A 15,202-nucleotide genomic window follows, 5' to 3' on the forward strand; every position below is an offset into this window, starting at 1 on the left:
TTTTCTTCAATTCCACCATCAAAACTAACGAATATTTTGGTGTTATTCCATTTCGGTATTGAAGCCCATCATTTTCTCAGTTAAACGACTTTCTCATTTTTCTTTTTAATGTTTCCATTATTTTGTTATTAATTTAATAAGAATGTGTTATTTATACGAATTTGATTTCCTTGCATTATGCCTTTCGAAATGGGAAATATCAAATTTTATCAAAGTCAACTAATAAAGTTTTGCTTCAGCCGTCGACAAGTGAAAACTAATTATTACTTTTGAATCTGGAGTCAGAATAGTAGATGAATTTCTTTTAAATGACACGCCCGTCAGGTAGCTCCTCCCACACGTCTGGTGAGGGAGAGAGAGAGTATCATAGAGCCATTGTAAAATGTAGCACAGGGTCGGATTGGGAATAGGAAAAGATAAAAGTTATTCTGACCGAACGAAAGATTGAAATATTAAAATTTCTACAATAACCAGATAGTTTTCAACTCACCTATCTGTATGTTTGCGTGTGTACACGTTTGTATCAAATCTTGCAAGTCTAATATCTTCCGATTGGCTTGAAATTTTACAGGTATTCATTACTTGGGACAAAACTTCATGATATTTTCATATTAAGAAATACTAAGATGGAGGCTCTAGAATGTTGGACGAATTTCGTTATTTTTGATTTGATTACAATCAAAATTGGTAGCAATAACATTGTTGGATTTCATTTTTTTTCAACAGTTGCATACACATCAGAGGAATTGAATTATTCACGATTGGTATTGACTTATATTGTCTAACCCTTTATATGGAATCAGACATATTATTTAAACTGTGGACCTTTCCTGCAAAATATTATATTCAAATCATTCAATTTTATAAATTATTATTATTTAAAAATGAATTATTTTTGAGGATCGGACTATGAATCATAAAATCTTTCCATCATTTCGAACTAATGCTGAAAATTGATATTGTGAAAGGACCCTTACTTGAAAGACAAAATCTGATACTTGATTTCTCAATTTTTTATTCATAAATATCATCTGATTTTCTGAACACCCTGCTCATGTTTTCGAAAAAATAAATTTTGAACAGAACACGACTATAAATCACAAAATAACCCATAGCCATCTTTATGCTGCTATTTTGAATTCTTGAAATTTGATGAAAAACTCATTATTTTCAACCTCAAAATACCAGTGTTATATATAATTTGACAATTAATAACAAAACTCGTTTGCCATCTCGAATTTCTGAATTCCAACAGAAAAATAACTATCTTCGAACCTTAAAGCCAGTCTTCCATAGAGCCCGACCAGATATCACAAAACTAGTCCGCCCTCTTGAATTTCCGAAATTCAATAGAAAAAAATCACGCCTAGAGACTACAAAATACCAATTTTAAATCGAATCGGTCCATAATCACAATACTCGTCAGACATCTTGAAGCCGCCATCTTGAATTCATTAATTTTAACTAAAGATTCATAATGTGCGACCCCGAAAACCCCATTGTACCAAATATGAAACGGATAACACAACTTGTCCGTCACCTTGAATTCATTAATTTTGACAATACATTTATACTCTACGAGCCAAAAAAAATCCACATACTAATTTCAAATCGATTCGGACCATAATCACATATCTCGTTCGATATCTTGGGACCGTCATCTTGAATTCGTTAAGTTTGACAAAAGATTCATAATCTCTGACCCCGAAAACTTCCTTATAGCAAGTCAAATCGGGCACTAATCACAAATCTCGTCCGCATCTTGAATTTATCAATTTTGATAAAGATTCATAATTTTCAAATAATCTGCAATTTTCGTGCAAATTTTGAGATCAACACGAAAACGAACATGTTTTAATCTAAAATGTAATTTGGAAGAACGAACACGTCGGCGAATAAAGTTCGGCCCTGGAATGCCCCGGCATGGTCAAGTTAGAATTAGGGAGGAGTTTGTATTTATTTCATCGGGCGAAATCGCACTGCCATCTGGCGGTGTACGTTTTCGTAACTAAAGGCTAAAGACACTTAAGACGGTTCTGGAAGAAGATGATGAAGATGTAAAAGCTGTACCACTCAGTAACGATACTGTTAGCAGAAGAATAGACGAAATTAGTGGAGATATTGAGAAACAACTTGTTGAAAAGCTGAAAACAAGAAATTTCTCAGTACAAATGGATGAATCAATTTTGAGAGACAGTGAGGCAGTATTGATAACCTATGTAAGGTATATTGATGACGGGCATTTTGCTGAAGAAATGTAGTTCTGTGAAAGATTAGAAAGCACCACTACCTCTAAAGATGAATATAATGGGTTATAAAACTACTCAGATGTCAATGATATACCAACAAAAAATATAACGTCTTGTGGTGCACATAGCGCTCCTAATATGATGGGCAATGAGAGATACGAATCCAGAAATGATTACCTATTATGAAATGTGTTATTCATAAGGAAAACTTGGTAGCAAAAAATATCTCGCCTGTTTTAAATGAAATACTACATGCAGTAATGTAATGAGACTTTATACTGAAGTAAGGTGGCTATCCAAAGGACATTGATTAAAAAGATTTATGCAACTGTTTGATACTCTTAGTGATTTTTTAAGCGACAAACCTGAAATGAAGTATCTGTTAACAATCGATAGTAAAGCATTTGTGAGTTATTTAGCCGATATCGTCGAAAAAATGAATACTTATATCTAATAAGCAACTTCAAGGATAGAATAAAACACTTGTCGATGCGAAAGCAAAGATATTTGGTTTTATTACCAATATAGAGTTATATCAGAAACATATTGACAATAAAAACTTTGAACAGTTTTATTGGATCTAAAAATGCGAAGCAACTGATACCGCTTTACTTATTATTTCTATCCGCTGATTTGAAAGAAAGATTTTCTGGTTCGAAACAAATTGATTTTCCAACATGGATGATGTAGCCAATATTAGTGGATGACTGATATATCAAATATGCAGTATTGAAAAGAACTTGCAGAATTGCAAAATGATGAATCAGTGAAAACTTTCACTAGTTCGGACTTCCATTGTCTACTATATAAAATTATTTGAAATCCCTGAAACAACTAAAAAAGAAGAATTGAAAATGATTAGCTGAAAATAACAATTATATTTACCAAAATAAACCTGAAATGGAATAATAGTAAAATAAAATACAAGTAAAAATAGAACAATTGAATGAATAAAAATAAAGAAATAAAAAAAGAAAATGAAAAGTGGAGAGATTCCAAGTCACGTTAGTTCACGACGTTTCGATTGTTAGTATATAAAATCGTCTTCGGGTGATGACTGGACTGATTCCTCCGAGAGATGACTATTTATAGGTCGTTCGAGTACTTTCCCTTATCCCCGCTTTTCATTTCCGCTTCACTGGTTCCGTGAGAGATGACCGTTTTGGCGGGAGTTGGCCATTTTTCAGTTGATGATGGGTTTCCATATGTTGCGTATTTCTACGCTGGCTTGGCTGAATACGTTGTTGGACAACATGTATGCGGTTTCCTTGAATTTTCTCCTAAACCAATGTTCCTCTCTGTGCAAGATCTCATCTTGGGACCACTCGATGTTGTGTTGATGGGTCCAAACATGGTCTGCTATTTCTGATTTGCTGGTTTCCCCTCGCTGTGTGTGTGTATTGTGCTCGGCAATGCGAACATCAATGGCCTCTTAGTTTCACCAATATAGGTTTTTCCGCACTCACAGGGTATCCGGTAAATGCAATTCTTGGTGGCGTGGTTTCCGTGAGGCTGCTACGGATAGTGCTACCGGATCTGAAGCAGGTTCGGATGTTGTACTTGGAACCAATTTTTTTTATCCTCTCCGATAATCCTCTGATTCCAAGAATTGCATTTACCGGATACCCTGTGAGCATGGAAAATCCTATATTGGTGAAACTAAGAGGCCATTGAATGTTCGCATTGCCCAGCACAAGAAGCACACACAGCGAGGGGAAACCAACAAATCAGGAATAGCAGACCATGTTTGGACCCATCAACACAACATCGAGTGGTCCCAAGCTGATATCTTGCACAGAGAGGAACATTGGTTTAGGAGAAAATTCAAGGAAGCCGCATACATGTTGTCCAACAACATATTCAGCCAAGCCAGCGTAGAAATACGCAACATATGGAAACCCATCATCAACCGAAAAATGGCCAACTCCCGCCAAAACGGTCATCTCCCACGGAACCAGTGAAGCGGGGATAAGGGAAAGTACTCGAACGACCTATAAACAGTCATCTCTCGGAGGAATCAGTCCAGTCATCACCCAAAGACGATTGTAGATGCTAACAATCGAAACGTCGTGAACTAACGTGACTTGGAATCTCTCCACTTTTCATTTTTATTTTCTTTTTTCATTTCTTTATTTTTATTTATTCAATTGGTATATTTTTACTTGTATTTTAGTTCACTATTATTCCATTTCACGTTTATTTTGGTTAATATAATTGTTATTTTCAGCTAATCATTTTCAATTATTTTTTTTTTAGTTGTTTCAGGGGTTTCAAATCATTTTATATAGTAGACACTGGAAGTCCGAACTAGTGAAATTCATCATGAAACATTGTGAATCATCTTCAAACAAAAGTAAAAACTTCATTTAATATAAAAGGAGCGATGACATGGCTTTGCGAAGAAACTGAAACTAAATACTCAAATACAACCAAATGTGTAAGAAAATGAATATAAAAAATCAATATTGAAATTATTTTGAATTTCATATTTCCATTATATGTTTTGAAATTTTACTTACCATGTTTGGATAACAATTTCATAGTGATTTCTTCCTAGAACTCATCATTTATATTTCTCTAGAGAAAAACAATTTTTTAAGGTTAAAAAATATTTCACTAGTTCGGACTTCCATTGTCTATTATATAAAATGATTTGAAATCCCTGAAACAGGGATTTCAAATCATTTTATATAATAGACAATGGAAGTCCGAACTAGTGAAATTCATCACGAAACATTGTCAATCACCTTCAAACAAACGTTAAAAAATATGTATGGGGGGGCATAAAAATTTTAGTAATGTTAAGGTGAGGCATGGCCTATAAAAGGTTGGGAAACACTGGTTCAGAGCATAGATTTTTAATAAAACTCGAAAAAAGTCATTACATGAGATGTTTGGTGGAGATGTTGTAAACTTGGAAGCTTCTACAAATGGCCGAAAGCTTTTGGAGTGTTCGGATATGAAAAAAATTAATTGAAGTTTGGTCAGGTGTTTAGACATTTCAATTGGCAGTGAATTTTTGAATTTGCACTACGATTTGTACATTCGGTTCTTGTGTTGCAGAAGAGAGCTGTGCCAGTTTACGCTGCTTCCTGTACCGTTGCTGTGGTTAACTAATCCTAAACAAATTTCTAATATCGGCAAATGTGAAAAAGATATCGATGAAGAAGCAAAGCTGAATCGCAATGCCGTAAGTTCAAGAGGATATTTTTTCTTCAGTGCCGAGGTTTTTTGTACCAATGTCAGATGATCACGGCATATTCCTACAAAGAAGTTCATCTAGATTATAGAAATGCATACAAGACATAGACTCACACTGTAGTGTGGGCTGTAAGGCTCTGAAATGAATCTATGGATAACGCTTTAATTCAGGTATAAAATATTTCCCTGTTCAACGTCTATCTTCTCAGTTTGATTTTTTGAATCTGACTATTTATATTATATGCATTCTCAGAAATTATGCATGTCGAAATTTCAACTGTCAGTTATGACTATTTTTATGTAAATATTTTCACACCCCATGAAAATCTTGAAATAAATTCATTAATTTTCCGTCGCCCTGGATATTTCATATGAGTCATATTTGAATATGATTTTAAGTGATACTATTTTCATAAGGTAGGTGCTTTGTATCTACACTGTTTTCACTTCGTTCACACTATTACAACTACGGTCGTATCTTCTACTCGTCGGTATTTCAATAGTTCTCTGTTTCTTCTCACCTCAGCGTTACAAATAATACGACGATATCACTATAATACAAATTTTAATATATTCCGGAAATTGTTCAAATTTTAGACTGTCTTTAAGAAATTATTACTTTCTTGGGGATATAGTCTTAAGTATATTTTCATAGCCCTCGAATTCAAATGTACAAAGGATTATTCAAAGCATTCCCATTGTCCTAGTTTAGCACTGTTCGAAGAAAGGATTAAGATAATTTACCCTTATAGAAAAAGCAGGGATACTGGCTCTCTTCTCACTGAAAACAGAAAAATAGGAATGATTATAAAATACGGAATAATGAAAATCTAACAACTTCATTACAAATTCATTTTCTAATCTATATAAATTATAAACTTATCTACATTTCAACTGAGCGACAAATGTGGGTAGGATTTGGGTATCCACATATAATTTTTTAATGAATGTTCAGATAAAGATCGAAATACAAATTATTATTTTATTTCAAATCAAAAATAATTTTAGGTACAACGTATAGAAACAATATCGACATACCGTCAGACTCTCGACTATAACCGAGTCTACTGATATATTCCTCTTACACTTTGTATAATAAAAATGAAAAAAATAAAAATATATACATAGGTAGATCACAGTTTTTGCAAATTTTTATGTTTTTGAGTGCCTAAATCACGAATATATTAATGAAAGTACTGAATGTGCTCCATTTTTTATGATTTTTACGTATCTTGTATTTTTAATAATAATCGGCTTGTTAGTAAAAAAAATTATTTTCTCAGTCATGAGAAAAATGAGGCTTCTGCGCAACTTCTTTGCGCGTACAAACATCACGTGATCCCCACTTCTCGGGCTCCTTGCTCTGCAAAACAGCTGAGAACTCACTTATTTGATAATATTGAAGTACTAACACGGAAAGTGAGCTATTACAATTATTTGATGAAAATGAAGAATTGGTATACTGTAATAATATTGCGAAGCTGCTTCTGGACATGGTTTTGAAATAATACAAACCTACTGAGAGGCGTCTTTTTATTGATAGCTGTAAAAGAAGTTTAAAATGCGTCTTACTGCATAATGGAAATAAATTTGCATCAATTCCAATTGCCCATTCTACAAAACTCAAAGAAGAATATGAAAATGTCAAATTAGTTTTAGAAAAAATCAATTACTCGGAGCATCAATGGTCGATCTGTGTGGATTTAAAAATGGTTAATTTTTTACTTGGTCAACAAAGTGAATACACGAAATACCCTTGTTTCATTTGTATGTGGGACAGTAGAGCAAAGCAACGTCATTGGGAACAAGATGTTTGGCCTGAAAAAAATTATTTACCTGTCGGTAAAGCTAATAATAAGAAAGCCGTTGGTGAGCAGAGATAGAATTATACTTCCACCATTGCATATTAAGTTAGGAATGATAAAGCAATTCGTAAAAGCTTTGGACAAGGAAGGATATTGTTTTGAATATACTTGTAGAAAATTTCCAAAACTCAGTATGGAAAAGTTGAAAGGTGGAATATTTGATGGTCCTCAAATACGGAAATTGATGAAAGACACTGATTTTATCAAAGTTATGACTGTTCCGGAAAGTAAAGCTTGGGAAAGTTTTGTGTTGGTAGTCGAAAATTTCCTAGGTAACCATAAAGCACCAAATTATGAAGAAATTGTACAAAATATGCTGACAAACTTTCAGATTCTAGGAGCAAATATGAGTATCAAGTTACATTATCTTCGCAACCATTTGGATAAATTTCCAGATAATTTAGGAAATTATAGTGAGGAGCAGGGAGAGCGGTTCCACCAAGATCTAAAAGTAGTGGAAGAAAGATATCAGGGTCGATGGGATTGTCACATGATGGCCGATTACTGCTGGTCTTTAAAAAGAGATTGTCCTCTGAAAAATTATAAAAGAAAAGCTCTTAAAAGGCGTTTCATGGAAATATAACATGTTTTTGAAATTTCCCTCTCTATTTACTTCAAAGTATCATATTTTTTCCAAATAAAACTGAGATTATAAATATATCTGTTATTTTGTTTCTTGTTTTCGAATTTTTGTAATGTGAAATGAAAATAAATATTTAAAAGAAAATGAGAGCAAATCTTACAAAACCATTGATAATTTCATGAATTGTGAGTATGAATACACCCAAAATCAATCTTATATCTATAGGGCAACAAAACCACTGTAGACCAGTGTTAACAACGCTGATACTTTGATTTCTCAAGAATTAACCACACTGAAATGAAAAAAATTCCCAAAAGAGTGCAGATTTTTCTTATTTCATTTTTATTGATAGTCCCGTCATCTAAACAAAAATAAGAGGTCGACCTCGAAATGGGTGACAATATGCTATAAACTCGTATACACTTTCATTTTGGTGTTCTAGAAGTTGTCTCAAAAGTCACATGAAATCTCATGTCTGCGCCGGAATTTATTCAAGGTCAAAAGTCACAAAAATCAGTTTTTCGCGATTACCTCGATTTCTATAGCTCCAATTATGTTAAATTTCCTTATAAAAATTGTAAAGCACAAAATTTGTGATAAATTTCGTTTGGAAATGTTTTCATAGTCCCAACTGTTTTTGAGATATAGGGCGGAGAACTCCCAGAGCTCAGCCATACTCTTTGTAATGCAAGGTCAAGGTTAAATCTATACAAAGATGTCTTGATCATGCAAAGAACTGATACGCACTGAAAGATAAACCCGTCTCCAAACAGCTACTTTCATGAAAACATTGAATTACACGAAAGAAAAATACTTTCCAAACAAATACACTGCATTATACAAAAACACTTTTCTCAATTTAGTTTGTATTCCAAACATTCGTTAGGGTGAATCAGATATCATTCGAATGTTCCACAATATAGTCAATGAAAGAAGTGAAATTTCACTTACGTGGAACACCGTCATCCTCACTGATAGACATCTGAAGTTTGTTTCGACGAAACAATGTTTGTGCCAATCAGTCAAGTTAAGTTTTTGTCAAATGATCTAGTAATTGAGGCGGTGCCTGTGCGAAAGTAGCGATTCACCTTCGTTTTGAATCGCTGGAGATTAAATACATTTGGGAAAACGTTCTCAGGAAGTTTATTTCACATAAACGCAGTTCTCCAGATAAAAGTGTTCCCAAAGAGTGAAGTTCAAGGTGTACTGAGTTGCGACAGGAATAGATGGGTCTCTAACGAAGTCATCCGTAAGGTGACCGAATGGAAGGGAGACTGCATGATTAAAATATTCAACGCCTGCCTGAATAGAGGGTACTTCCCGGAGGTATGGAAAAGAGCAAAGGTTGTGTGGATACCTAAGAAGGACGGAAACCCCAGACCTATCAGCTTGCTGACTGAAATGGAACGTACGTTAGACAGGCTTCTAAATGGTAGAGTGCAAATTTGGTGTGAGAGAGAGTTGAAGTTCTCCCCGAACCAGTATGGCTTCAGGGCGGGAATGGATACCAGTATGGCGGTAGAAAAAATGGTGAATAGAGTGAAAGAAAATAAGAAAGCAAGGAGACATAGTTTGGTTTTGGCGTTGGACCTGTCAAACGCCTTTAATACCGCGTGGGCACCAGCGATAGAGAGGTGCATGAAGCGAATGGGGATGCCGGGTAATGTGGGGATGACGTGCTTGAGTTTCATAGGTAGGAGAACGGCTACCTGTGGGCTTGTCTCTGAGATGGTGGACAGAGGCTGCCCACAGGGGTCTAGCCTGGGACCTACACTATGGTTGGTAGTGATGGAAGCATGGTTCGAGCGAATCAAAGACATGAAAGCGAGAGAAGGCATCGGAGCATACGGAGTATATACGCAGGCCTACGCGGATGACCAACTAGTCATCATCGAGGGAAACCTTGTCAAGGACATAGAATGGAGGTGGGAGCTGGTATGGAAAAAATGTAAAGAATGGGAAGACGAGATGTGGCTGGAATATAATGACTCGCGAAAACAGAATGCATGTACATACCAGCCAGGAGGGATGAGAGACTCCAGGTCATAAGTATAAACGGGAGAGTGATTGAGCAGAGTATGAATGTGAACTACTTGGGAATTGTGGTGGATACTGGATTACTATTTATAGACCACCACAAGGGAACAAGGAAAAAACTGAATACGCTAGCGGGTAAGCTAAGAAGATGGACCGGGAGAGACGTTGGACTGAGGAGAGAATGTGTGAGAATAATATATGAGAGAGTGGCAAAACCTGCGATCATGTATGGAGTACAGGTGTGAGGGGGTAAGACGCACGACAGTCGTATCAGGAGACAACTGAGCGCGTCGCAGAGGCCCTTCCTAATCGCTTCATGTGGAGCATACAGGCTGCGCCAACGGCTGCGCTCTGTGTTATCTCAGGTATGGCACCGCTTCATGTGGAAGCGTGCGCCAGATACCATGATTGGAGGGTGAATGGGAGAAGAAAGAGAGAAGACAGAGTGAAAGGAGAGGATAGAATACTCCCATGGATGCAAGGAATGTTGCTGGAGGAAAGGGAGGACGAGAGTGTGATGAGGGTGTACGTGGATGCAGGAGCAAAACTGGAAGAAGAACGAATGGGCATAGGCTGGGCATACGAACGGGAGGAAAATGAATGGGTACAAGGAAATGAAAGAATCCCCAAACAGAGCAGTGTGAATGAGGCAGAATTGGTTGCGATCGAAAGAGTGATAGGTATGTGGGACAAGAATGAGAGTGTAACTGTGGTAAGCGATTCTGCCATGGCTGTGGAACGTCTGAAAGCAGGAAGAACGAGGAATAAGAGGGTAGCGCGTATACAGAGGATGATAGAGGAGAGAAAAGTGAGAGGAGCGCGGACCTGGTTAATCTGGAAGCGCGGCCACGAGAATAACAATCTCGGTAATAAGAAAGCTCACGAGGAGGCAACAAGGGGAATGACAAAAACGGAGATTTCATGGGAAGTAGTGAGAATGGGGAGTAAGAGTGAAGAGAGGAAGAGGATCAAAGAACGAATCAGGATAGATTGGCAGAGGGAATGGGACACGGGAGAGACTGGGCGGCTGTTCTACAGATTCTGTAGGACAGTCGGGAGTGAATCACTGAATCTGTCGCGGAAGGCCACCCAGTTGCTTACGGGACATGGTAATTTTCCGGGATATCTTGCCAGGTTCAACCTGGGCCCGGAAGTGCCATGTTTCTGCGGCTATGGAGAGCCTGAAACGGCGGAACACGTGATAGAAAGATGTATGGATGGAGACAGGACAGGGTGGCGTGAATGGAGAGAATATAAGGAGCGAGAAAATGGGGAGATAGCTCTGAGAGGAGAGAATGGAAAGAACAATGAATGGATAAGATTCGTTAATGAATGGGAGAGAGTGTGGTGAGGAATGAAAGAGAAGGGTAAAGAGCAGGCTGTTACCTTGGTGCCAAAAATCTGGAGTGCCGAGGACTTGGAGCGCTGTTGGCGGTCTCCCCAATGGTGACGACCACTGATATTGTACGGGCATCTAGGCAGTGTTCAGAAAAGAAGAAATGTTTTATTTGATTTATTATGATATATTGTATTTAGTTTGAGATAATATTTTGTATATAAATGTATTGTAATTATATTATTGAAATAAAGAAAAGGGTTTTCTACCCCGCTAATTTGATGGAGCATGGGTTCTCGTGGCGGTGGCTTCGATAGATAGAGGGAAGATGCTTCGTTGAAAGGCCTTCGGCCAGGACAACAATGAGCGATGGCACTATTCATGTACTGAGTTGAAACTCAAAACGATGAGCAGCAACAGTCCGTCGCGTATTTCTGATATGTGCCGCTCTTGGTGGAATCAAATGTGCCAAGTCACTTGAATACTTGCCGTGAAAGTATCCATTGAAGAGAGACAAATCTTCAACCATTCTTCGATGTTTCAGGCTATGATGTTCTCGTTTCCAATCAGGCGAATGGCTCTTTTCTGGATGAAATCCAGCAACTTTAGGGTATGGAACAATACTTCAAAGGTCAGATCTGAGCTTTATAAAGCATCAAAAGTTGCTGAGGTGTGTATAGTTTTCTGCTTCGGAACAGCGTTCTGAGCTTTTGAGAAGCAGCCTTTGCAATTTCAGCGACATAATTGTGCCAAGACAAATTGGTGTCCATTTTAACCCTCAACAAATGTATTGAAACAGAAAGGGAAGTTGTCTGTCCTGACATTATTATCTTCTTGGGGAAAACCAACGCCTGAGTTTTTGTGGCATTAAATTGAACCTGGTTACTTTCACATCAATTCGAAATCACTTCTAGATCCTCGTTAAGATAATGCAACTTCCTGCTGCCGGTGAAGATGTGCCTCCGTAGTCAATGTCCTGAAATTCAAATAGAATGACGAGACAAGTGTGCTGTCGTCAGCAAAGCAATATATTGGATTCTTGGTTTTCTCCAGTAAGACATTGATATACAATAAAAAGAGAATTGGAGACAATATGGATCCCTGGAGAACACCAGCGTTGATGGTGAACGTATTCGAGAGATATCCATTGACGACCACTTGCAGGAAACATTCCTTCAGGAAGCTGAAGAACCATACACAAAAATGATCGAACAAGCCATGTCATCGAAGTTTGGCCAACAAACCCTCATGCCATACACGGTCAAAGGTCTAGGAAATATCAAACGCAACAGCTCTTGATTCTCCATGTTTCTCGATTGCGTTATTCCATATAACATACGACAGAAGGTTGCCTGTTGATCTTTGTTTCCGATGATCGCTCAAGGTGGTGAAGCCTTCCAGGTCCATGATTTTTATATCACTGATAGCAAAGCGTCTGGTCTATAGTTATTTGAAAGATTTTTCTTGCCCTTTTTAGGAATATGCTGAACGCGAGCACTCTTTCAATAAGAAGGAAACATCCTTTTTTTATAAGACAGTTTGAAAATTTTGCAAAATACTGGTGCGAGCTCACCTACGCACTTTTTAACTACGATGACGGGCACCTCATCAGGGCCAGACGCCTTGTTGATATTGAGCTGTTTCAATATTCGCCTGCGTAGACGCTGTCGAAAAGTAATTTCCGGCTTTGTGGATTCGAGTGTGGAAATAGTGGGTGGTGTCTTTCCCAGAAAATCGACTGTGGAGTGGGACACAAATTGTATAGCTAGTAGATTTGCTTTTTCTACAGCTGTTGTTGCAATTCAACCAACCGCTAGTGTTAGTAATGGAATTGTGGATTTTGTAAAGTTCTTATTAATAGCTCCAGCTACCGACCAGAAGGACCTAGACCCGTTAGGATTGGCAAGCAGTTTATCCTTAATTCTCTGATTATGAAGTTCTTTGCTTTCATTCAATAATAATAATAAGTTTATTGCCCATCAAAATACAAGATAATAACAAAAAACAAAATACAAGAGAGAGAAAAATGAAAACACTTTGTATTTGATTGCAAATGGCTTTTGGTTCAGACCGCGAATTTGCATTCGCATCTGCTCTTCCACCAATGCCGAAAATGTATAAAAGTAAATAAATGAGAACTTGAAGAGAATAAAAGAAAAAGAAAAAAAAAAAAAAAGGAAAGAAAAGAGAAGGTAATATAAAGATATAGATATATGAATAGCTAAAACCTTCTTCAGGATTCTCGCCGCGGACCTAGTTATTCTGAATGCTGAACAGATGCTGTTTAAACCTACTTTTAAAAACAGTTTCTGACATGATAAAACAATTGTTTTCCCATTTATGGAGATAATTTATCAGATATAGGAAAAAGATCGTTTTGAATATTTCCTTTTTATGTACAGAAATGTTCAGCACTGTCTTTTTACGCAAATTTAGGTTATGGATATCTGTTCTATAAGACAACTGTTCATATAAGTAGGGAGAATTCCTATATTTGGATATTTTAAAGAATATGCATGTTGCATGAATCAACATATTCAACCACTTCAAATCTGCTAATTTGTGTGAAATTCTGGACCTTCTTCTGATACCAAATATTAACCTGATACAAGAGTTTTGAACTTTTTGTATACGACACCTGTCGTTCTTGTCTAAACATGAACAATAGACAGCGTCATACGCGTCAATACGGTCTGAATTGTATCTCAGAGTTTCCCATTTTCAAGCTGTAGTTTTTTATTCTTTCCCTGATGCTATCACTTCCAAAAATAACAGCTACTGATTTGTTTGGATTGATTTTCAACATATGGTCAGTGGACACTTTTAGAATCGTATTTAAATCAAAATTTATATCGGTTACTTCTTGACCTATATCTGAAGATTTGAAAGGAAAATATAATTGAGAGTCATCTGCATAAAGTTGATATTTACAAGACTTCATCTTATTGATGAATGTGGCAGTAAAGAGGGTATAGAACAGTGGGCCTAAAATGCTGCCTTGGGGTATTCCTGTTTCAACTTCTCTCCAAGTAGAAGAAATATCATGAATCTGTACTTGTTGTAATCTATTATCTAGATAAGATGATATCAACATCACTGATGCATCATTGAACCCAAATTATGTTATCTACGATCTCTAATAATGCTGTTGCACAACTATAACCTTTTCTAAAACCTGACTGTTTATGTGGCAAAATTTTGTAACGATTGATGAAATGGCCCATTTGATTTTTCATTACTTTCTCTATAATTATGGAACATGTCGGCAGAATACTTATTGATCTTAAATCATTAAAAATATTGTGGTTGATTATTTTTTGTAGGGGAATAATTTTTGCACATTTCTATGCATTAGGAAAATAACTTTTAATTTATGCATCCATTTATTATGTGATTTAGTACCGTTATAATGAAAGGACAGCAAATTTTTATAATACGTATATTGATTTCATCTACCCCATATGCTTCTGATTTTAGGCTATTTATGATGCTAAAAATTTCATCTTCAGTAGTTGGTGAAAAAATGAGTTGATCACATATACCTTCTTTTCTGTTTGTGCCATAAAAGCGCAGTAAGTCTTCATCCGGTGGGATATCTCTTTGAGACAGTTGGAATAAAATCGCTAATAGCTTCTACATTTTTCAAGTTTTCAGGGAGTTCTTTATTTTTACTTTTCGCAACTTTTAATTTCTTAATATCCTGCCATCTACCTTTACTCTCAGTATTACGTAGTTTGTAGTTTAAATATGGCCTTTTCTCGTAATGTATAACTGTATTAGTATAATTCCTCAGTTGTTTATGGTAATCGCAATGGTGTTCTAGTTTTGACTTCTTGAATCGAGTTAATGCTTTGTCTCTCAATTTCTGCATCTGTCTTATATTCTCAGTGATCCAAGGAGTGTAATTTTGTTTCTTCAATAAGACAGTTTT

At 36.4% G+C, this 15,202-nt stretch overlaps 1 protein-coding gene across 1 annotated transcript in view; it reads right to left on the reverse strand.

Annotated features, from left to right (window-relative positions):
- Positions 1-4,950: 4,950 nt before the first annotated feature.
- Rim (Rab3 interacting molecule) overlaps positions 4,951-15,202 on the reverse strand; it is a 355,610-nt gene continuing 345,358 nt past the window's right edge. Inside the window, exon 18 of the mRNA XM_074185890.1 lies at positions 4,951-6,231. The gene's annotated coding sequence lies outside the window, so the exon portion shown is untranslated. The remainder of the gene's footprint in view (positions 6,232-15,202) is intronic.

The sequence above is a fragment of the Leptinotarsa decemlineata genome, unplaced genomic scaffold (genome assembly GCF_025532065.1).
Source record: "Leptinotarsa decemlineata unplaced genomic scaffold, Ldec_3_MD MMD2_tig00078363_RagTag_RagTag, whole genome shotgun sequence".
Classification (NCBI taxonomy): Eukaryota; Metazoa; Arthropoda; class Insecta; order Coleoptera; family Chrysomelidae; genus Leptinotarsa; species Leptinotarsa decemlineata.